This window comes from Macadamia integrifolia, unplaced genomic scaffold, assembly GCF_013358625.1.
Source record: "Macadamia integrifolia cultivar HAES 741 unplaced genomic scaffold, SCU_Mint_v3 scaffold457, whole genome shotgun sequence".
In the NCBI taxonomy this organism is placed as follows: domain Eukaryota; kingdom Viridiplantae; phylum Streptophyta; class Magnoliopsida; order Proteales; family Proteaceae; genus Macadamia; species Macadamia integrifolia.
Window position 1 is genome coordinate 372,953 of NW_024870456.1, and position 25,206 is coordinate 398,158.

At 38.8% G+C, this 25,206-nt stretch overlaps 1 long non-coding RNA gene and 1 other non-coding gene across 2 annotated transcripts; one reads left to right on the forward strand and one right to left on the reverse strand.

The window, feature by feature from the left end:
- Positions 1 to 5,936: 5,936 nt before the first annotated feature.
- LOC122068765 lies at positions 5,937 to 6,667 on the forward strand. Its single transcript, XR_006137235.1, has 3 exons — positions 5,937 to 6,138; positions 6,247 to 6,445; positions 6,568 to 6,667. It is a non-coding gene; the product is annotated as an uncharacterized LOC122068765 (long non-coding RNA).
- A 16,754-nt stretch (positions 6,668 to 23,421) lies between these two features.
- LOC122068783 lies at positions 23,422 to 23,528 on the reverse strand. The gene has a single exon (XR_006137238.1). It is a non-coding gene; the product is annotated as a small nucleolar RNA R71 (small nucleolar RNA).
- Between the last annotated feature and the right edge of the window lie 1,678 nt (positions 23,529 to 25,206).

The window sequence follows — 25,206 nt, forward strand, 5'->3', positions numbered from 1 at the left end:
GGCTCCACCTTCGACAGGGGGCTCAGTAAAGCCAATCCGAAGCGGCCAAAGGTCCTCTTGATCGACCGCAAAGCCTTGGTCACTGGTAATGCCAGGACCAAGGGAACAAGTCAACCTCGGAAGATAGTTACTCCCACAGGAAGAAGCTCCTAGTGGAAGTAAGGGGGCTCCTGATATAGCCAAAATAACCTCTCGGTGGGGGGTAATGACACGTGTCACTGTTAGGACACGTGTCCCCCACCAGACGAAGGGCCCAAGGAACCACTCACACCCGAGCACGCTCAATCACCGAGGCACGCCCGCAGAATCACGCGGGGTCACGTCGCCTGCATGAGGGGAATATTCTCCCAGATGGTTGGACGTATTCTAGTAGGACTCTAAGAGGGAAGAAGGGGAAAAAACCCTAAGGCCGAAGAGCTATATAAGAAGGCACGGAAGAAAGGGGAAGGTAAGTTCTGAGACCCTCGCCATTACCCACTTATTAAACTGTGCCGCCGACCCTGACTTGAGCGTCGGAGGACTAACCCCGGACAAAGTTCCGGGCCTCCTTCGTCTGTGTTTGTGTAGGTTGGACTAGCGGGGTTTTTGGCAGCAACAACACTCTATCCTTAAAATCAAACCCTTCTAGAATCTAGAGTTCCCTCCACAATAGCAAATTAAGGTTCATTAAAACTGTAATAGCTCAAGGAGTATGATGAAAGTGGCTTCAGTTACAGCTAATAATGTCACGTCCTTGGAAAATTTTTTCACTTGCAAAGCTAAAGAACACTTACTCCTGTCGCCTTACTCATCTCTATTTGATTTACAGTAGATCGTTTAGGGAGGGCGAAGGACACTTAGTGCTGAAGAAATGACCTGAAAGGGGCAGCTATGTTTAGGGGAAGAACCATTATCTATTATATATGAATTCACCATGCATGACACACGCTTGCTTTGGGTACCATCCCGGGCATAGAAGAATGAAAAGGTACATCGCACTCAAGAGCTCAATTTGCTTTCTGTTTTTTCTTGCTAAAGTTTTGTCTTACCTAATACACTAAAAATTCATTCCGTTCGTAATCACTTGTCTGTGGCCCAACTTTGGCTCGCAAAAGGAAAAAGCATCACTAAAAAAAGTTGATGACAAACGTTCGAGGGAAAAATGTTAATTTTGACAATAGAATGAAAGTCCATCGCCAAAAATAAAATAACAAAAAATTTAGAGGAAATTACACTCCCCCCACCTGTATGTTTCAGGTATTATATAACTCTTTCCTACGAAGTTTGAAATTACACTCCCTTTCCTTATAAGTTATAGAATATATCAACTGTACTTTGATCGTGACTGAGGAACCATCAAGTGTATTACAAATTTTTCATAAACCCAAAGTACCCTTAGTCTATAGGATATGATGAATTTGCCCTCAACTTATCATTGTCTTCGTCATTGAGAGGACGATGGAGGGTCTATACTCTAAACCTCTACTCTTCATTCCAAGATGATTCTGAACTCTAAAATTGATGGTTCTAAACTTTGAAATCAAAGATTTTGGCGATCGAATGTGGTTCATCTCGTTGGCGATCGAAGATATTTCATCTCGTTGAAGATCGAAATCTGAGATTAGATTAAATTGCAGATTTGTGAGAGTTAGGGCTTTAGGAGATTAAATCGTTTATGATCGAAGTCCCAGGGCTTTGGGAGAGATTAAAGCTCTCAGTTAGTTTTTCAGAAGTGGCATTGAAGACTTAGGGCTATGGCAATTTATCATTCTGAAATCTGAGATCGATTGTGAGAGTTAAGGCTTTGGGAGAGTTAGGGATTTGGAAGAGTAAGTTTCCTAACTAACCACCTCGGCTTCCAAACTTTTCCATAATTCACCCACTTAGAAAGAATTCCACGGATGCCGCTATCAACTACATTGTTGATCTTCACATAATCTCGGTGATCAGATAATACTTGTGGATCTTGCAACGAAGAAATCCTCGACGATAACTCTATCGACGGCGGAACACCAGACCTCGTACTCAGGTGACTAAAATTGCCACTCCCATTATTGCTATTTTGGATTTTGTTATTAAGATCGACGGGTGATTCATGGTGACAATGAGTGGAGTCGGAATGGGTGATTCACGGGATTTTCATCTTTGTTTGTTCCTCTCTTTTTTTCTGGGGATCTTAAATGGGTTTCATCCAAATTATTGGTATATAAAATTGTAATTTGTTATAGGATTTCTGGACTTCTGTCTCAAAATGTAATTTGTTATAGGATTTATGGACTTCTTTGTGGCTCTGCTATTTTGGATTTTGTTATTAAGATCGACGGGTGATTCACAGTGACAATGAGTGGAATCGGATTTCTGTGTGGCATTCGTCGATGTTGGATTAGGAGGGGGAAGCATGTGTTCCCGCCGCTGCCAAACGGAGACGGGGAAGAAGAAGAGGAATACTATTTTTCCGCTGAGAACGAAGACAAAGAAGTTGAAAGCCTTGACTTTTAGACAAAGAGGATGGGGGTAAAAAGGACATTTAACACTTGATTTTAATAGTGTCAACACCACAGGGTACATTTGTAATTATAAACTTCGAAGGGAAGAGTTAATACCTGAAATATATACGGAAGGGGAGTGTAATTTCCTCAAAAATTTATTTATAGCATTGGAAAATAAAATCCATCGTTAAATATGGGGGAAGAGACGTGTACGTACATAATGTGTCAGCACCAATGGATCAAATTTGTACATACAAATCAATTCTATTACACTTGCTTCTAAAGTAGTGGATGGAATTTGTAATTTGAATAGTTGCACCATTATCAAACCACAAAGAATTAAGGGAACATTTACTAGATTTGATTTAAAACATAATAGAGGTATAGGGGTAGCTTTCTTTTCTAGCTAATTACAATCTGCTATTATTGCCCACCTTCTTATAGAAATTATACTTTCCCTTAAACTCACTCCTGAGTTTCAGATGTTGAGATAGAGTGGCCTTCTCAAATTTTCTACCCTTGTTATCAAACTTCTTGCCTTTCTGATTTAACAATTTAAGTCATCTTTCTAGTCCCCATTCTTACTTTTGAGCATTATACAAAGTCTTAAGGGGATCAAACTAAGATGAAAGTTATTGTATGATTTGGCATACAAGAAAAATATCATGTACTTTTCACTTCAATTTCATTCAACATAAGGATTAATTAGTCTTCTCATTTTTCATAAAGAGCCTTAAAACATCAGCGAGGCTATCAAAGGTTTGGAAGGCATACCGGCTCTAAGAGCAAAATCCAATCTCATGATACCGAGAGTGAATCTAAGTGATTCATTCTAGTCCTCAAAATTTATACCAGTCAAAAGTTTGATGAAAACTCCACTCCCCTCCCCTGAACTAAGACGAAATATCAACTGGATCCACCACCTTTGCGAAAATATCATTACCCTCCCCTACAAAAAAAAGATGCTATCTAATAGCTCCAACCGTTAGTTTTGGTTGTTAAGTCAAGTTAATTTTTTTTCAAAATCCCCAAAATAGCCCCTATTATACCTAAGTTACCCTCATCTTAAGTGAAAACCCCTTTCTTTCCCTCTTTCTCCTCTTCCCTCTGAAAATCGTAAGGAGCCCTAAGTATCTCATTCTGTTTTGGGCGATCGGAGAAAAAAAATTGACGGAAAAGATTGACAAAGATGATGCGAATGAAGACAAAGAAGACTAAGGGGATGTCGGCCTTGAACTACGACTTGGCTGGAGGTGTCGGTTGATCGGAGGTTTTGGATTGGGAACTTAGAACAGGTGGAATACTGATACAAAAGCGGAATCCAGATTCCGATTGAGTCTCTGTTGTACCCACCATTAGAGTTAAGGTGAAATATGGCTCCTCTTATCATGAAATCTACATCAGTTCTCAAGCCTCTTTCTGTCAGTATCACAGATTTTCATTTCCCAATCTTTTCTTAAAAAATATAGTAGTGATGGTGGTAGCTTTGGCTGTTGGCAGGGTAGTTAAAGAAGTTATTGGCGGCGCCGACAGGGTTGCATCATGAAGACCAAAAGCTGATGTTCAAAGACATGGAGAGACAATCTAATGCCTATCTCAATATTGTTGGGAGTGAAACACGGATCAAAGCTCATTGTTGTGAAGAAGAGAGAAAGAAAGGGGTTTTCACTTAAGATGAGAGTAGCTTAGGTATTAAAAAAATAGGGGGTATTTTGATTTAACAGTCAAAACTAATAGTTGGGGCTGTTAAATAGCGTCTTTTTTTTGTAAGCGAGTGTAATGATATTTTTGCAAAGGTGGTGGGTCCAGTTGATATTTCGCCTTAATTCAAGGGAAATGAGTGAAGTTTGCCCAATAAATTAAGTTGGGGAGGCATAAATCTTTGGTTTTTTTTTTTTTTTTTTTTTTTTTTATCCATTTAACAAAAATCATTAATGAACATTTATTTTTATTTTTTTTTATCAAAACATAAAAATGATTTGGTAACTACTTGAGAAAATTAGTTTTTTTTTAGAAATAGTTTGGTATCCCTATGTATAAAATAGTTTTTTGAAGAGATGGGTGAATGTAACTCTCTTTCTCCACTTTGGACTGAAAAAGAGGGGGCAAGTGACTTAGATTTCTATTTACAAAGTAAATGATTATTTTACCCCTCCATATTTAGGACTTTAAGCACGTGCTTATTAAAATTCAGTAAAATTAACTGAAAAAACAATTTTGGCCAAAACACATAAATGACTCTTGATCTCCTTTTGGTTTTTGTGTTTTATCAATTTTTTTTTAATAGAAACAAGCTCCATAAATAATACCAAACGTCATCAAACCATTTTTGTGAACAAAAATAGTAATTAAAAAAATTATACCAAAGAGGAACTAATAAGTATGAACAAAAAATGCTTCTAAAAAAAAGGCATATGAAGAAGAAATATTTAACTAAATATTATTAATTATGCTATTAATCAGATTTATTCGTGGTTTGTTTTCATCACAATAGTCAATAGGTAAAACCAAAATTGGAAAAAAAAAAAAAAAATATTCGTCATTGATATCACATTTGTGGTGGCACGTGAATCAACGCGCACTTTGGCTTAAAGCCCATTTATATGATCGTAGTGCCCGTTGAATGATACTTTTTTTTGGTTTTGTTCCCTTAAAACTAGATGAAAGGATGAGCACCTTCCAGAGGAAGCCACACCCATCGATCAAAGAAATGGAGGGTTTTGAAATCAACTTCCTCAAAATCAGACTTGATTTTTATTACAATGCATCTAACAACGCCATCATATAGGTCAAGACAAGCATTGAGATGGCTTTAAGCTAAGCAATCTTAAAATCTGAAGTGTATAAAAGAGGCCTTGATGGTTACGTCAACGGGCTTAGGCCATCTCATACCATCAATGGGATGTGGGGTTGAAGGGTATAGCTGGCTAGAGAAAATATTGAATCAATTTTGGTTACAACAAGATTTTTCCATATATAATACGCGTATAAAAATATAGGAAAGAAAACCTTAAAAGGAGACTTGACCCTATGTGCCAATATAGTGAGAGGGGTGAGGGGAGGGTGAAATGTCTGATGCATGAGCATTTTTAAATAGGCAAACAACCCAGCCAATGTAGCCCACAAGCCTAAACCAAAGGACTGAAGCTGGAAAAAAAAATTTCAATCCAGGATCTTGGGGTAACTTCACGCGACTCCTATACTAACTCATAAAAAAATTAGAAGTCAAGCCATATATGGATAGAAAGGTCTATAAATCTATTTTCTAAAACATAAAAAAAATAAAAAAAATAAGATGCATCATTTGCTATTTTCTGGAGTACATTGTGGCCATTTTGATAAAGTGTGTTTAGCCGACTGTAGACACTTTGAATTCTTGAATTCATCTATTTTGTTCAACTATTCTAATCTTCCTCCTCCCTTCCCTTCCCTTCCTTCCCCTCTCCTCTCCCCACCACCACCCCAAAAAAAAAAAAAAAAAAAAAAAATTGTGGGAGAACTGGGGTTTCATTTTATCAACCCTTTATATTCCATTATTGATTGAACAAGCAAATTAGGTTGTGAGCTTGGTTTGTATTGTGGCTTTTTAATCTTCAGCTTCACTGAGATTTGTTGGTTTTTCATTTTTCTTCTTGTTGCTCTAACAGTGGCAATGAATGTTGAATTCTTGGTATATTGAGAATTGTTCAAGAAATCAGTCTTAACTGGGAATCAGTTTTGCCTACCTTTGTTTTTGGCTGGCTACAGACCATCACAAAGATAACTTTTGTTTTTGCAGAATTTCACTGGAGCACTTAGTAGGCACTGGACAGGGAAAAGATATGACATCAACAGGACCAGCGCCGCCATCTCTTCTGAAGAGACGAGAATCTACTGTGACACGAGAAGGAGACCAGCTTATGATCACCCCTTTGGGGGCCGGGAATGAAGTTGGGCGGACCTGCGTGTACATGTCTTTCAAAGGAAAAACTGTTTTGGTATGCAAAATATAGACTATGTATTGTTTGTAATTGGTCATGCTTTAATAGTTTTACTTTTATCTTCTTTATTATTGTGTAAATGTTGATGGCTTACATTTGTTTTATTTGTTGGTTGATAGTTTGACTGTGGAATTCATCCTGCTTATTCGGGCATGGCTGCTCTTCCATACTTTGATGAGATTGATCCCTCGACCATTGACGTGCTCCTTGTGACCCAGTATGCATCTTTGCCACGTTAATATTCTTTTCTCCAATCCTTTATAGGCAGATATTAACGCTGCTTAATCCCCCATGTTAATAATTTTTCATAAATGACTGCAGTTGGATCGTGAATCTGATTTATAGTAAACTAGAAGCTGGGAGTTGAATCTGATCGTGAATCTGATTAACCTGAACTTGTGGAGTTGACCAAGTTGATTCTTGTCCATACACCAGATTTGTCCTGAAAAAGGAAGAATAAAGCCAAGTTTTATTTTTCTTAGGACCCGTTTGGTATAGTTCATAAAAAACGTTTCTAGCGTTTTTTCGTGTTAATAGAACGAAAAAACGCTGAAAACCGTTTGGGTCGATTGGGTCGCGTTTCAGTTTTTTTGAAACTGTCAGTGTCGAAAAAAACGAAATTGGGTCGATTTGTCGAAACGAGGGAAAGTTGTTCTGTCGCCCATGTTTCGTTTCAAATTATATTATTTGAAACGATCGTTCCCGATTGTTCGCGATACAGAGAGGAGAGCAGGGAGGAAAGAAGAGAGAACCAACGTCTCACATCCATGCTCGAACTGCGATTTCTCCACCTCAGGTAACTTCTTCGACTCTTCTCCTTCTTCTCCTTCTTCTCCTTCATTTCTTCTTTTCTTCTTCTATTCAACCTCTTCTTCTTCTCACATAGAGGTATTTGAAGAAATTAGGGTTTTTTTTCTCCTTCTTCTTCTTCATTTCTTCTTTTCTTCTAGTGACAGAGATCAAGCTACACAAATTGTTGGTTTCGAACATCTTTTGGAACTCGCATAGGGAGAGGGGAGGCTGAGAAACAGGAGCCCTAAGCCCCCTTGTGAAATCTCCTCTACACTACCTTCGTTTCACATCGCTGTGAAGAAACCCCTAGACCCGACGATTTTGGCTAAACTCCTCTCAACATCGGTAGTGCGAGTCGGCTGGAACCCTTTTGGTGAAATTTCTGCTCACCATCTCTCTTGTCTCTCAGATCTTACAGGTACTGAAATCGTGTGGGTTCTTTTGGTGAAACCCCTCTCAACAAGACAACTCTGTTGAATATTTCTACCCTCTCTTAACCCTAGGATGTCTGAAATTTTAATTTTCTGTTCAACTCCTCTGCAGCAGAGACAGTATTACACATTATCAAAACTGAATCTGTTTTTTGTTTGATTGATTATTGCTTTTCAATTATGTTTGAATGCTCTGTGTTCCACCCTCAACTAGTATTGGTGATATATTTTTTTTATTATTGCTTTTTGAATGCTCTGTATTGATGCTCTATTCCTACTGAGTTCATAGATAACATCTTTGACATTGTATTGGTGGTTGCATTGTCTAGCATCCTTTCACATTGAGAACTAAAAAAACTTTATGGACTTGTGTGTTTGTGTGGGTATTGTTACTCCCTATGGGAGTATAGATGTTCTTGTAAACTGAATTGCATCATTGTATTGTTGGACTACACTTTAACTCTTCGATCACACACAAGGGGGTTAATTAGGGAGGTTTCTTTCTTTTTTTCTTTCATTATACAAGTCTGAAGAAGGTGGCTACTGTGCAGACCAGAGATAAACACTCTTAAGTAAAGAATGCCAGTTTAAAGGTCTCAAGTCCAGGTGCACCTAACCTTAAGCTTTAAGTGTTAGTCTTAATTAGTTAAGAAAGAGAGGGAGAAGTGGGGAAAATAGGCCTTTCCTTTCCCCACCTCATTTGTCTGGAATTTCTTACCTACTTTTGTAGTATTTCTATGATTTTGGATTATGTAACACTGTATACACCAGACATGTTAATACATCATCTATATAAGCTTATATTTTCAGAAGAGAGAGAGAGAGAGAGAGAGAGACAGTTTTCAGAAGTCCTTGATAGAACTGGCTTATTGAGCAATGGTGTATTGGACAACATGCCTGTGTTAAACCAGCCAGATTGTTAAATGGGCATGCTTGAAACTGGGCCCATTTTAAGAACGTACAATACATAATATGTTATTTTATCATAATATAAATATGATAGATGGATCTGATAGAACTACACTTTAACTCTTCGATCACACACAAATTAAACTAGTTTAAATGGGTTAAAAAAATGTTGCAAAAGATACATCATTATCTGTCTTTCTTCCCAAAAAAAGCACCTGCCTTCTCAAAGAACCTCTACTAGATCTCTTTGTTTGATCAAATTGCCTCTTTGTAATCCAAAAGGCTTGCTCAAGGAGCATGGAAATTGGATTGAGTATTGTCCACCACTTTCCTGACAACTATTGGCTTTCTAATCACATGCTTATCTTATAAACTTTGAGTAAGGATTCCAAAGGCTGTTTGGGCAGATAAGATTTTTTTAGCTCTTTCGCTTTCTTTGTGATAAGATTTTTTTAGCTCTTTTGCTTTCTTTGTTTGGTAGCCTCAAAGGTCTTTTTGAGTATCCCAGTATGCTAACTTTTACACCAACTTATAATGTATAGCTATTATGTCTGGAAGTAGCATCCCTGCCATTAAGTGGTCAGAATTTGAGACCACTGTTTTCATTGAAGCAATGAAAGAAGCTGTAATAAATGGTCACAAATCCGGTAATTCATTTAACAAAACTGGATGGGAGAACATTACAAAGCAATTTCAACAGACTTTAAATCGTCCAGTTGGGAGAGAACAATTATGCAATAAGATGAACAAGTTGAAAACCGAGTATCAACAATTCAAGAGACTGCTTGACACAACTGGATTTGGGTGGAACTCAATGACAAAAGCAGTCACAGTTGATGATGAGTCCGTATGGGATAGGGCAATACAGGTACAATATATTTCAGTAGCTAGTTCAATTACTTAAAAATTAGTTGACAATGAGTATTACATCTAAGTGATACAATTACTGCTCATGCAGGCAAATCCAGGTTGGTTGAAGTACAAGAAGTATGGACTAAACAATTGGCCAGAGTTGAGCATGGTATTTGGGGATGCATATGCTAGAGGTAACTTAGGGGTTGATAGTGCTCAAGATTTGGATGGCATCGAAGCTATTAATACAGTTGATATTGAGCAATTCTCTCACTCCCCCAGTACCCCGGTGCATATAAGCATGACTGACCCCTTTAATGAGGATACTCATACTCCAACTCATACCAGCACAAAACGAAGTCTTGATAGGACACCTACGGGACGAAGAAAAAAGAGCGCCAATAAGAGAGATAGCCACGTGAAGGATTTGTATGGGAAGTATTTATCTATTAAAATTGATAAAGCATCCAGTACTTCTGTTACATCTCCTGTACGTGGTGGGGTAGGTGCATGTTGTCCTCGAGATTTCAGTGTGAGTGCATGTGAGGAAAGTATATCCTCTATACCGGATATATCAAAGGAGATATATTTGAAGACCACCAGTCGTTTGTCTACTGATCCAAGTTGGAGGGAGTTGTTTGTCTGTGCAGAGCCTGCGAAGAGGATTTGGCTTTTAGATGCGTTGGAGTAGTTGATGTTGTGTTTGAATGCTACTTTTGATAATTTTGGATTCGAGACTCTACTACTTTGATGTGTGTAATTTTACTTTTGGAGATACATTGCATGATTTGGCTTTTATTTCTTTTGTGTTTTTTTTCTTTTATTGATGTGTGTAATGTTGAACATGTGGTTTGGGTTGAGACGATGTGTCAGCTTGTTATGTTTAACAGATATTTGTTTCCAATTATGTAGTAATTGTTTATTTATTGCAGTTATGTCAAATGCATTATGTGAAACTTCGAGTGATGAAGAAGATATGATCATTCACATGGGAATGGAATTACTGAGTGAGGCTGTATATATTCGAGAACCATGTCGGGATAGTGTATTTCCAGGTGCTGTCATAATGCATGAGGTATTGAATGGGCATGCCAATAGATGCTATGAAGAGTTTAGGATGGAACGTCATGTCTTCCTTAACCTATGTGACTATGTTAGACATAGGGGGTGGTTGAAAGATACGACCAACATCCGAGTGGATGAACAGCTTGGAATGTTCCTATGGATTGTTGGGAAGGGTTCAAGTAATAGGGACACGCAAAATCATTTCAACCACTCAGGAGAAACAGTTAGTCNTCGGACTTCCCCAGGACTCCTATACCTACGTCTTGGTCTCGACCTCTCGCGGGACGATGGGCTGTAGCCCGACGAGGAAGACATCACTTACTTGTTGCTAAGCTAGGGAAGAAGTGGACGAGGCTAGAAGGGGGTCCGAGGCCGAAGGTGAGCTCTCCGAAGGGAAAAAAGAAAGGTTGCCCCACAAATGGCCCCCCACATTATATAGATGGAAGAATGGCGGTACGACTTTCGAGCATTAATGGCACCGCCACGTCAGGGTACGAAGCCTCGAGGTTTGCGCCCGAATGGACCAAGCAGGCCTAGCAGACGATCTCTCTTTCGGTTGGGAGTTCGGCCAAAGCCGAACGGACCTGACCGAAGGTCCCTCCTTCGGTTGGGAGTTCGGCCAAAGCCGAATGGACCTGACCGAAGGTCCCTCCTTTCGGTTGGGAGTTCGGTCAAAGCCGAATGGACCTGACCGAAGGTCCCTCCTTTCGGTTGGGAGTTCGGCCGAAGCCGAACGGACCTGACCGAAGGTCCCTCGTTTCGGTTGGGAGTTCGGCCGAAGCCGAACGGACCTGACCGAAGGTCCCTCCTTCGGTTGGGAGTTCGGCCAAATCCGAACTTACCTGACCGAGGGTCTCTCCTTTCGGTTGGGAGTTCGACCAAAGCCGAACGGACCTGACCGAAGGTCTCTCCTTTCGGTTGGGAGTTTGGCCAAAGCCGAACGGACCTGACCGAAGGTTCCCCCTTTCGGTTGGGAGTTCGGCCAAAGCCGAACGAACTTGACCAAGGACCCCGCCCTCGGCAGGGGGCTCGGCAAAGCCGAGCAGTGCTGACCGAAGGCTCCACCTTCGACAGGGGGCTCAGTAAAGCCAATCCGAAGCGGCCAAAGGTCCTCTTGATCGACCGCAAAGCCTTGGTCACTGGTAATGCCAGGACCGAGGGAACAAGTCAACCTCGGAAGATAGTTACTCCCACAGGAAGAAGCTCCTAGTGGAAGTAAGGGGGCTCCTGATATAGCCAAAATAACCTCTCGGTGGGGGGTAATGACACGTGTCACTGTTAGGACACGTGTCCCCCACCAGACGAAGGGCCCAAGGAACCACTCACACCCGAGCACGCTCAATCACCGAGGCACGCCCGCAGAATCACGCGGGGTCACGTCGCCTGCATGAGGGGAATATTCTCCCAGATGGTTGGACGTATTCTAGTAGGACTCTAAGAGGGAAGAAGGGGAAAAAACCCTAAGGCCGAAGAGCTATATAAGAAGGCACGGAAGAAAGGGGAAGGTAAGTTCTGAGACCCTCGCCATTACCCACTTATTAATATGTGCCGCCGACCCTGACTTGAGCGTCGGAGGACTAACCCCGGACAAAGTTCCGGGCCTCCTTCGTCTGTGTTTGTGTAGGTTGGACTAGCGGGGTTTTTGGCAGCAACACCTACCAATGCCCCCTATAAAACCTTATTAAAATCAAGAAATGTGTGCTTGTAGGCATGCGGCAACATTCAAGTCCTTTGATATATTACACATCCATCAACCATTCGTAATTTAGCCCAAATACAAAATCAAAACCTTCTACTTTATGTGACTTTGCTTTTTTAGAGGTGAAGTATGCCTTGCGAAATTCATTTTATGCATATTTATATGGGTATTGACTACCTGTCGTCCAATTTTCTGTTCATCATGGCATGGTGATCTCAATTAACACAGCTATTGGTGGCACTATCTTTCCTAACACAGCTATTGGTGTCACTATCTTAGGACAACAAAACTAGAACAAAATTAAGAATACCAATAGAAGTAATCTCATTCCTACCCTTATTACAACTTTAATTATTCACAGCCATAGTATATACCAACTGGAACTCAATAGAAAACAAAAGAGTGGGTTTATACAAAATTAACTGAGGTGATACTAAGAAATTGGTATCAAAACGAGGATGCAATAATGGTTTAGTGTCTCAAAAATTATTTAGTCCATAATTGTGATCGCACCCTCATGCCCTTCACTTCGTCAAGGTTTATATTATTATTATGACATTAGGACTAATAAGAGTTTGTTCTAAAAGTCCATAATACTAGGCATATAATATGAGTAGGATATAAGAATGTGGGATTCACGACTTAATTTACATGTGGACCACGTATAATAGACCTATGGTTTATTTCCAAAAAAATTGAAGTCATGTAAATTGAAGTCGTGTAAAAATTAAAGTCATGTAACCAGACATAATGAGGTGATTTGGCCATCCACTGAATGGGCATGTGTGAATTTTAAATAAATATTTTGAGGGAGGAATGGAAATATTATAGAAAAAAATTTGGTTGTTACCTGGGTTGTAACCCTCTGCTGGTATCAAAAGAAATGGAATAATTTACTTTTCCTTAGGGTTCACAAATACCCTTCTAGGTTATAGCATTTTCTAAAATACTCTTTTAGGTCCTATTTCTTTGGCTGTCAAAATAAGTGACTACACTTTGGGAAACAACTAAATTTCGTCCAGTGATGTCACTGGGGATTGAGATCGAAGTAAGATAAGAAATTGCCTTCATTCGTATGCCACTACAGCGTAGAGTAGTTGACCGAAAAATTAATTTGCTCAATACCCTAATTCACGGTTCGTACAATATGATGACATTTAAAAGCTGTCACAAGAAAGGAGACAAGACTGAAGGGCCACATATCTTCAGTAGTACGTTGCCTCTATTACACTCTTTTTTTTTTTGATGCAATACCTCTATTACGCTCAAGCTCTAGGGATTACAACCTGGAACCCATGTCTTGCCATCAAACATGAACTCAAGAGCTGATTTGTAATACATAGAGGCCGTTTGATAACACTTCTATTCCTGGAGAGTGTTCTTTTACAGAAGTGTTTTTTTTTTATTCCATGCTGTGAAGACACTCTGGGGGAATAGAAATAGCGTTTGGTAAAACTATTTCAGAAATGTCCTTAGAACAGGAAAAGAACAGAAACAGCGTTTGACAAACACTTCTATTTCTGGAGAGTACAATAATAAAAATTCACTTTTGAACAATGAAATCAATAATTACAAACATGCTATTATGGTCAAATTTAACTTAAATAAGGAAATAATTTGTTTATGAAATTATCTTTTAAAATACTATTACTTAAAGGAATTAATAAAATATAAACATAAAGAGTTTCCACATTTATCTTAATAAGAAAACAAAAGTCTACTATTCAAGTTTATAGGAATTACAAAATAAAAATCATAGCTGCAAATAGGTGTCTTGAAATTTTATTACATAAATAATCAAATCAGGGGGTAACCCTTATCTACTGCCATCTGATTTGCAATTTGTATCATTAGCTCATTCATCTGTCTTCCTTGTACACGTTGACTGCCCTGATGAATTGCAGTAGAAGTACTAGCAATATCACCATCTTCTTGTTCTCCGTGAGCGTTGACTACCCTGACTCTCTCTTCATTAGGATCATAGTAGTCATCTTCCCCATATTGTTGAAAAAGTGCATCTGCTATTTGTTCAGATTTAATATAGTTATGAAGTCCACAACAAGCTATCACAATATAACTTTGGTAACTAAGTGAGAATTGAGGCATGTTTTTTAAAATAGGGAATCTTGATTTTAAAATCCCAAAACAACGCTCAATATGATTCCTTAAAGAAGAATGTCTATAATTAAACAATTCCTTAGTACTTCTGGGTTGTCTTCTTCCTCCATTATAATCTGGTATATGATATCTCTCTCCTTTGAATGGTGTCAAGTATCCATTCCTACTCGCATATCCTGAGTCTACAACGTAATACTTCCCTACAATATGATAAAGCAAGACATTAAAAGCATACACAATAATCATTTGCATACATGATAATTTGGGAATTGATATACCTTGGGGAGGATGAGGAAATTGCAAGGTAGGATCCTCTAGGGCTCTATTGAATACATGACAATCATTTGCACTGCCTTCCCAACCCGCATATACAAAAGTGAATTTCATGTCAAACGAGCAGGCACACATCACATTTTGGGTTGTTATCCCCTTTCATCCTCGATATGGGATCTGTTTTCCCTTGGGAACTATAGCAGTGACATGTGTACCATCTATGGCACCAATGCAATCTTAATTAAAATAAAACAAAAAACCAACCAAAAACACTATTATGTGAAACAAACAACGATCATAAGTTAAAAATTGATGTAAACTTATTAGAAAGAAAATTTTCATTTTACCTTAAAATATGGCCACCATTTGTTGTTTGCAATTATTTCCATAGGAATCTCATCAAACGATGGGGCTTTGATATACTCCTTAGAAAGCTTAAGCACTCCTTGCAATACTTTGCCAAAGTAATAGCTGACAGTCTGTCCTGAATGTTGGAATCTCTCCTCAACTGCTCTATTAGTAGGACCTACACCTGTTATTCTGAACATGAACATTGCCAATTGCTCATCTACCCTCATTTTGCGACTGTCTTGTAACCAACCACGATGTCTCATTAGTAGGCATAAATTTAAAAACACATGTCGTTCCAACCCAAATTTTTCGTAACAGCGGTTTGCATGCCCATGCAACACCTCATGTACCCATGCTGCCCCTGTGAATGCACTATCCCTGCGTGGTTCTCTAGTGTATAAATCACTGGAATAATGATATTGTACTATCAACAATGTTGCGAGAATCAATTCTTCTCCATCGTCGTCGGTAGAGGCGATTATTGGAGTATTATTGACATTTTCCATAACTGATTCAATATAAATTTTAAACTTGTTAATATCATACAAATGTTTATCCTCTAATAAATGTACCAAAAGAGCTATAAAACTATAATCATCCAACATGCATAATTATCAGATGATGTAATAAGTATTTCAAACAAAAGACATCCAACAGAATTTTTGCTACAACAATAGATGTAAAATTTAACTGGCATATTTAGAAAAGTAGCATAAAGTGTAAATATCCATATTACACTTTTACATCAAGTGTACCTAACAAAATATATCCATCCTACTACAAAAGGTCTTAAATGTATTTCATTACAATCATCCATATTAAAAAAAAAAAGGTTAGATTATCATCCATCAATCTAACACATCAAAAGCCAATTGTTTCGTTTCATCCTTGAGAGTAATGAATAATTCTCTCCATTCCTGATCCACCAATATCCTCTTGCACGCCTTAATATGCACCTCTCTTGGGATATCATTCATGGTTTCCAATAATCTAACACAAGTAGAAGTGCTGAAATCTGTGGTATTTGGAGTGAGACCCATTGGAGTTGAGCTAGGGGTTGAAGTATTCTTGTTTGCTACTGACTCGGCTAGGGTTTGTATGGCGCGTTCAATACCAGTTGTCCTACTCTTCTTCCTATATCCTGTAGGTGTCATATCAAGTCCTCTGTTGACTCTAGGACTATCAGTTCCTGGATCTTGGCTTTCATAATAACCTGTTGGCAAGGTATTAGCCAATGGAGTAGTTGGAATTACATCTACATCTGCATCCATCTCATCATCAACACCTCTCGATTCCTCTTCAAACCTGAAATCAGATTCATTCCCGAATCCTCCTATCCCACTAGCATATGAATCCCCAAATATTATACATAGTTCAGGACAATGTGGTAGCCCATTCCTCCTAAACTTTGACCAATCACGATTTGCCTGAAAATTTTACAAACTAGCTATTAGATAAAATTACACCGAATATTAAAAAATCATATAAAAGTATAGTATACCTTGATGTGTACATCCCAAACACTCTCATCTTCAACTGTACAGGTCCTCGTCATAGAATTCCAACCAAAACCTATAGTATCCAGTAGTTTCTTGAAAGCGCTGTAATCGAATCGCATTTTATTCATCTTATTCCTTAATTGAACCATCGTAAATGACCGATTAGTTTTTTCCTCAAGCCCCTTCTTGATATTGTTCCACCCACCTTTATTGAAAGTGCTGGAACTCTTATTACCAACTTTCACTTGTTCAACCATTAATTTCAGGAGATAATCTTGTTCGTTTTGAGTCCATTTTGCTACCTCATTATTAGCTCTCGAAGTGGATGCCATTACTCTAAAATTATAAACACATCTCATTATAGCCTAAAAATAGAAATACATGTCTTTTTTGGTATTTGTTTATATCATGCTCAAGAACTTCAAATTGATCTTTCCATCATTCTCATCAAAATAGAATACTCTAATCATAATAAAAGCCCTCTTCCAGGTCCAAAATATCAATATCATTAAGCACTGAAATTTACACAACCAACCTTCATCCAAAATATCAATCTCAGTAAACACTGAAATTTTTCTTCCTTGCCACGTTAATATAAATAGACAATCTTTGCTGATGATAAAATTTAACAGATAAATAAATAAGAATCTTAAGATGAGAATGATGAAATATGCTCAAATGAGTATTTTTCAGAAACCCATCACGATCGATCAAAGTAATCAACTACGAAACTTGAGCAGTCAAGAATAGAGATCACCATAACCAGACAGAAAAAGAAAACTTTTATCATGAAAAGAGTAATGTTTTAATAGAAAACCCTTTTCTAAAGGTCCCAAAGGTCACAGTATTTTGTTTAATTAGTCCTTAAAGACAAATGAGTAAAGAGTGAAAGACACTTTATGATAACACTATTCTATCCTCAGGTCAAAGCACCCATGCTTTTGAGTATTCATCTACTTTATCAAATTCTACACACGAGCTCACACTCTAGAGAGAGAGAGAGAGAATTTTCATGATGATGCTCCTCCATCATCAAAAGAAGAAGAAAGGAACAAAGAAGGAATGACTGGCACATGTAATTGTTGAAGCAATAAAGGAGCTAGGGATAGTGAAATTGTCATATTGAGCTAACCGGATCCCTTTCCCCCTCACTGTCCCCTCCATGGTCTCTCTCTCTGTTGGGTGGTGCAATTAAACAATAGTAACCACCACCACTAGAGAGTCTGGTTTGACCCAAATGCTAAGACTTTGGAAACAATACATAGGGCAAGTGGGGTCCTCAAATTTGGAAGTTTCTAGCCCTGCCATGTATATAAATCAGAGGAGCATTATTGTGTTCAGTTTTGCTGTTTTGTTGTTTTCTACTTTAATTCTTGTTTTATTCTGTAGTTTATACATATCCGTTTCAACCAATGAGATCTTCAATTGTTAACCTTGTTGCCTCAATCATAGGCCCAATAAAAGCATCTCAAGAGTTGCCAAAAAAATTAAAAAAAAAAGCGTCTCAAGGTATTTTAAACAAGGGAGAAAGATCGCTAACAGATTGCAAAATTGAAATCACAATCCTAGTTAAAAGAGTAAAGGCAGTTCAAAAGCTTCCTGATCTATAAAAACCAGAAAAGGAAACTAGCGACTCTAGAAAATAGAAACCCAGAGCAAGAAAAGCCATCGCAACTTGAAAGGCTGAAACCAGAGCAATAGTACCGTTTCCTAATTCGCAAGCTAGAGAATCCATGAACATGGATACCTGCACAGAAATTGGGATGAGGGGATTTGGTCATCTACTCGTGAAGGATGAACACTTGAAGAGCTTTCCAAGTTCAGAATTAAAAGCTTTGATCCATTTCACTGGAGAAACAGAGTACAAGTTAATGGATTATTTGGGTTATTATGATCCAACCATTGTTTACCAGTTCGCTATTCTCACCCAGAGAAGAAGTTCAGCTTCAATGTCAAAGAATGGTTGAAACCTAAAATTAGTCAGAACCTTACCCTTCTCATGATTACATCAATGGGTATTTTTTCTCAATCTCAGATTGAGTTCATCAAAGAGGGTCTCTTCCAAGTACGAAAGTGTGTCGATACTTGCGACTGAGAGAGCGAGATTGTGAGAGAGCGAGAGAGCGAGAGAGAGAGACAATACCTGCTGCAGGGAAGCGGCGACCGAGAGAGTTGCAGGGAAGCGACGATCGTGAGAGGCAGGGAAGCGGCGACCAAGAGAGACAGGTAAGCGGCGACCGACCTGCGACTGAGAGAGAGGCAGGGAAGCGCGACAGAGAGAGACAGGGAAGCGGCGACGGAGAGAGACAGGGAAGCGGCGACCGAGAGGAGAGACCGTTGCAGGGAAGCTGCGACCGTCGCAGGGAAGCGGCGACCGTCACAAGGAATTGGTGACCCTTGCAGGGAAGCTGCAACCCTTGCAGGGAAGCTGCAACCGTCGCAAGGAAGCGGCGACCGTCACATGGAATCGGCGACCGTCGCAGGGAAGCGGCGACCGAGAGAGTGAAACCTATTGCAGGGAAGCGACGGATTTGGGGGTTTTTGATCGTGAGATGCAGAAAAGGGGTTGTGGGGTTTTAAATGGTTTTATTCTTTTAAGTTTGTAAAAGAATAGGAAAGTAACTTTTTGGTACTCTTGCAATGTATTCTTTAGTCATCTTTTTCATTGGTTCATTCCGGGGGAATACAAAAATGAACCGGACGTGCCAAACATATTTCTATTCTATTTGCATTCCCGCAGAATAGAAGAACACCAGAAACATTCTCCCAGAGTGTTATCAAACGGCACCATATTGTCGTCCATGCTAATGATGTGTCAAGCACACATTGGCTCATCACATACAAACTTTATTACCTGCAGACGATGACGTAGGCTTCCCTATCGAGGATGGAGCTTGCTAATGGGGTGAAGTTGGAACTTCACCAGGATTTCTAACCATCAAGTAAAAAGGTTATAACTCTGCTTGTACTTTATGGGATAATGAACCTTCTGAATAAAAATCTCAGTTTATAGCAACATTTTTTTTTTAACACTCCACTTGAAATTAGTAGAGAAGTTAGTATCCCGTTACTTTTATTGGACAATGGGCTTTGGACTTCCTAAATTTTCACCAGCTACAACATTTTTTCTTGCTTTTCTGAACACCCACCAGTAATGGCCACTAGTGACAAAAACTCAGATATCCCAAAACGTCTTGGTGCCTCACAAAAAAAATGACAAAACGTCTCGATTATGGATTGAGGGTAGTTATGCAGAGCAACGTCGTGGAATGAGGGTAGGTATGTAGAGCAACTTCTCATATTCAAAGAGTAGGTATGCAGAACATCTCGGTTATGAAAGTATGGAACGAGGGTCGATATACAGAGCAACGTCTCGGTTATGAAAGGATGGAATGAAGGTAGGTAAGCAGAGTAGGTAAAGAAACAAATTTTCTGGATTAACAAAGGGGCTGACGATTTGCAGGATTTCTTCTTTGTGGTAAAGCTGTTCCAAGGAGGAAGTGAGACAGAGGGAGACCAGACAATGGGAGAGGGAGAGATTGAAAGGATGTCTCAAGGGAGGGCAGAGAGGGAAAGGAAAGTAAAGCAAAGAGAGAGACAAGAAGACATGGAAAAGGGATAGAGAGAACGAATAGGAAATAGGGAGAAGGGAAAGATATGAGACAAGCTTGGGGCGATAGAGAGAGAGAGAGAGAGAGAGCTTGAAATGGAATGTTGCAGAGAAAGATATTGAAAGGAGTAAGCTGTAAGTGATTCCATCTTATTTTCAGTAAAAATTTCATCTTTTTTTATTTTTTCATTCTATGGTTTATGCATGCAGACTGATAGAAAAGGAGAAATGTATTCATCTATTGGTTGAAGCTTTCATGGTTTTAGGAAACTTCTCATTCAATGATACGCTGCATCTTATTTTTTACTGTTTTAATTCATTCACGTAGTCTATTTATTGGGATATTCCTCATGGCATCTCTATTGAATACTCAAAAATTATTGAGTATCATCTCATAGAGTTTCTTCTCCTTACCATATCTCTGATGGTAAATCATTCAATGTCAACCACCCCTGCTATGACCCCAATATGAAATGATACTTTGAGCCCTAAGAGGAAGGGTACCTCCCCTGCTATTACTCCTAAGAGAAGTGCTACTGTGAGTCCTAATAGGAAGAGTACCTACTGATGAGCACATTTATGTGTGAAATCTAGGGTAGTAAAACATGCATTTTACATATTTAGAATAGAGCTACCTTGGGTTTTACTCTCTTTTTGCAGGTTTTATATTTTCAAGGCCTTAAGGACTATGGGGAGCTATATCTTCAATTTTACACGTAAAGATGTCCTATTTCTTTTTATGGTTGCGAAGAGGATGAAATTCTGAGCAAGATGGACGTGTTCAATTAAAAGTACACATTCGTTTGGTCACCCGTACAAATGATTATTCTTTTCGGGCCAGAAAAAGAATAATGGATCAGAACTGAACCGAGATGCAGAACCAGCCCGCTTGCAATTATCCCAGAGGTACAAGGAATACTCCAAATGCTAACAAGGATCGATGGACCACATCATTAAGTGATTAAAGATTTGTTTTTGGTAACAACTACTTAGCGTAGTTGGTGAGTTATGCTGTACAAAATTCCCTTGCTCACCAAGAGGTCTCAAGTTCGAATCTTATGGTTGTTTTTTTTAGAAGATTTTGTTGAAGATTTCCTGCTTTTCACTCACTTAAAGCACTAAGGGCATGGAATTTTCACTCACTTAAAGCACTAAGGGCATGGAAGGGATTTCCACATCAAATTAGAAGCAAGCAAAATCGTGGAAGGGTTCCTGCGCAAGAAGAGAAGAAAAAAAAAAGGAAAGAAAAGAAAAAGAGGAGAAATAAAGATTGTCCAAATCTTCTCTCTCCTCCACATCATCATCCACCAAAAGATTGTCCAAATCACATAAAGCAAGAAGGAAGAAAATCGTCCCTAGGAGAGAGAAAAAGAAGAAAAATAAATTAGAAAAAAAAAAGGAAAGAAAATAAGAAAAAAATTATAGGAAATTTATTTCTCTCTTCTCTCTCCTCCACCTTAGCACTTTTGGTCTCAAAAGATCTCACAATCAATTGTGGGTTTCTCTCTTTTAGGAAAGAGAAATTTGTTACCCTACCTCCTCATTCCCTATAAATACAACTCATGTAAGAGGAGGGGAGACAATTCATTCTTCTTCTAGTTTTTTTTTAGTTGCTCTCTCTTTCTCTTGCTCTCTCTTTAGTTTTAGTTCTTCTTTATCTTTTCTTTAATCACTTTTGTAATAGTTTTTTTTATTTCAATTAATGCAAGCACTATTTTATTTTTATTCAGCCCTTTATGTTTATGATTTATGCAATTGAGTTGTAATTTTTTAAGTTATAGTTCTAGGCTTAGATCTAGGTGACAAGATCATGAGCCGTGGAGCAATTTTTTTTCAAGTTCAAGCATTGATTCAAGTAAGTAGGCTCCTTCAGTAGTCTTCTCTCCCCCCTCTCATTCCCTCTTCTGACTACCATTTCTTTCTTAATTTAGGATTTTTTATTTTCAGTCGTTACATTATTGCTATCCCTCTCCCCTAAGGTTCATGGCTAGTGTATGTGTTGGCTTTGCCCCTCCTAGCCATAGAACCATCAATTTATTGCTTTTATTTTAATTGTCTCCCTTTCCCTAAAGCCAAGTAGAGAAACCCTTGTAAGAGTAACTCTCTGGTCAAGTAGGGAAGCTCATATTATGATGCATCCCTCGGGCTAAGTAGAGAAACCTACTTGTGAGTCTCTCTCTAGCTTTATCCCCTTTCTTTTACTTTAATTTTATTTCAGCTTTTATTTTTTCCTTTATTATTATTTTTTTTAATTGCGTGGGTTGTTTATTTTCAGTTATTTATTTATTTAATTTTAATTGCGTGGCTTGCGTCTTTAAATTCTTAGATGACGAATGGTTAGGACGTTATTTTTAGGACGGTAATTAGAATTAGATCACAATCATTAATCGGTTCACTTTCGCATTATTAAAAGAAATAAAAAATAAAGTGGCTGCTCTCCCTGTGTTCGACCCGTAGCTATACTGATCCGTACGCTTGCGGTTACATTTTGAATCTCAAACAAGTTTTTGGCGCCGTTGCCGGGGAGACAGTTCCATGTTATTTTTCACTTTCTTTTGGTAAATCGGAGTGCTTTGTTTGCTTTGTTTTATATTTTTTCTTTTTTTTTTATTGAATTCCTGAGAAGAACAACTTGCAATAATAGTTGTATCAGTGGAGGTCGTCATGCCTCACAGTATGATAAAGACAGGTTTCGCCCTGTAGCAGTACCTCAGGAATTGACCTGAGCAACCCCGGATCCCTGCCGGTAAGCTCCCAAAAAGCCAAAAAAAAAATCAAAAAAATCAAAAAAATAAAAAAATCAAAAAAATCAAAAAAATCATCAAAAAGTTTTGCTATCCATTCTTTTGTGCTTGTCTTACTTTAGTTGTGGAAAGTTTTTCTGTTGCATGAGTGTTAAGTGGGTACGTAATACTAAGAATCGGTTAGAAAGAAGAGATCCAACAGGTAGTGACCCTATACGTTTGCTCTCTTTAAAACCCTTCACTATGGGAGACCAACAGCAAAACCCTTCACCTAAATCTCTGAAAGATAGGTTCTACCCTGCTAGAACAGCCCAACCTTCCTGTATAGTTCTACCACAAGCCCAGGGCAATAATTTTGAACTCAAATCTCAATACATCACTATGTTGCCCCACTTCCATGGATTGACCTCTGAGGATGCATACCTATTTCTAAGGGAATTTGAAGAGGTATGTGTTCTAATTAAGATCCAACAGCTTTCTGATGAGGCTGTTAAGCTTAGGTTTATCACTTTTGCATTGAAAGACCAAGCTAAGAAGTGGTTATATGGATTACCCACAAATTCCATAACCTCATGGGAACAGTTCACAGTTGTCTTCCTTAAGAAGTTTTCCCCAACTCACAAGACCAATAAGCTTAGAAGTGATATCCTTCAGTTTAGGCAAAAGCCTAGTGAGTCATTTTCCAAACTTATAGAGAGATTCAAGGATCTACTCCAAGAATGCCCTCACCATGGCCTAGACCTATGGCATTTATGTCAAATAATTTATGAGGGTATTGATTACCCAACTAAACAAATGATAGAATCTATGTGCCCTGAGGGATTCACATCCTTTACAGATGAAGAAAAGGCATGGGAATTCTTACTTGACTTAGCTGACAAAACCCGTGAATGGGAATCAACCCAAGAGAGTGAAAGAACTATAAGAGGAAAAGGATATTTTGTGGATGGGATAGTAGCCAAGGAAGCCCATTTGGATATCCTAATCAAGAGGATTGAGGCTATTGTTCCTAGAGAGTCATAGAAGAATGCCCTAACACCTCTGGGGGCACTTCTAATGATAGTGTTAATGCCTTATACCAGAATAATCCATATAGTAACACATACAATCCAGGATGGAGAAATCACCCAAATTTTTCTTGGAATCAGGGCAACCAAGCAGGACCTTCCAATTTCTATAATCAAGGTCAACCTGGACCCCAAAGGCCTCCCTTTGCACAACAATCTTTTTCTCAAAATACTTTTCCTAGGTCAAATGTAGGACCTCAGGCGAGTTTTCCTAGGGCCCCTCTTCTATCATCTTATCAGCAACCCCCTGGGTTTACCAACACTGGAGAGGCAAGTAGAATAAATGACTTGGAAAAAAATATGGCCCTCCTCATGACAAGCCATCAAAATCTTACGAGAGAACTTACCCAAGTTGTCTCAATTATGCATGAGAGGAAGAAGGGAACTTTACCCAGTCAACCAGAGCCTAACCCTAGGCATCATCAACCTGTTAGTTTACAAGGACCAACTAATGCACCACTGAATATAGTACAAGGTCAGACTCAATAAGGGCCCTCTAACCAATGTAATGTTGTTTATGCCCTTAGGAGTGGTAGAGAGTACCTACAGAGCTTTCCTAAATCTTCCCCATCTATTACTCCTGTTAACTCTTCTTCAGTTGAGGACACAAATGTGCCTCTTGCTCCAGGTTCGTCTGATGAACCTAAAGATTTTTCTGAAACTAAAGATGATTTGGTTGAGGAAACCAAAAATGATTCTTCTGAACAGGGGCAAATCCCTAACAGTCCTTATGTTCATCCTGTCCCATTTCCTAATCGCTTGGTAAACAAAAAGAAGACTGCTTCCATGGACAAAATTTTAGAAGTCTTCAAAAAGGTAGAAATAAACATCCCTCTTTTGTATGCCATATCCCAGATCCCCGCCTCTGCAAAGGTACTAAAAGATTTGTGTACTCACAAACGTATCACTAGTGTGCCCTAAAAGGCGTTCTTGGCAGGTAACATTAGTTCCATAATTACTCAGCCTATAGCAGCCAAGTATAAGGATCCAGGGAGCCCTACCATATCTTGTGTCATAGGTAACACCTATATTGAGCATGCTTTACTTGACCTTGGCGCAAGTGTGAATCTTTTACCTTACCATGTGTACAAGCAACTAGGATTGGGAGAATTAAAAGCCACTGGAACTACTCTTCAGTTGGCAGATAGATCTGTTAAGATTCCTAAAGGGATGGTTGAGGATGTCTTACTAAAGGTGGGGGAATTTATTTTCCCTGTTGATTTCATTGTGTTAGATACTAAGCCCTTCTCAACCAAGGATGAGATCCCAATAATTCTAGGAAGACCATTCTTGGCTAGCAGTAATGCATTAATCAATTGCCGGAATGATTTCCTAAGATTATCTTTTG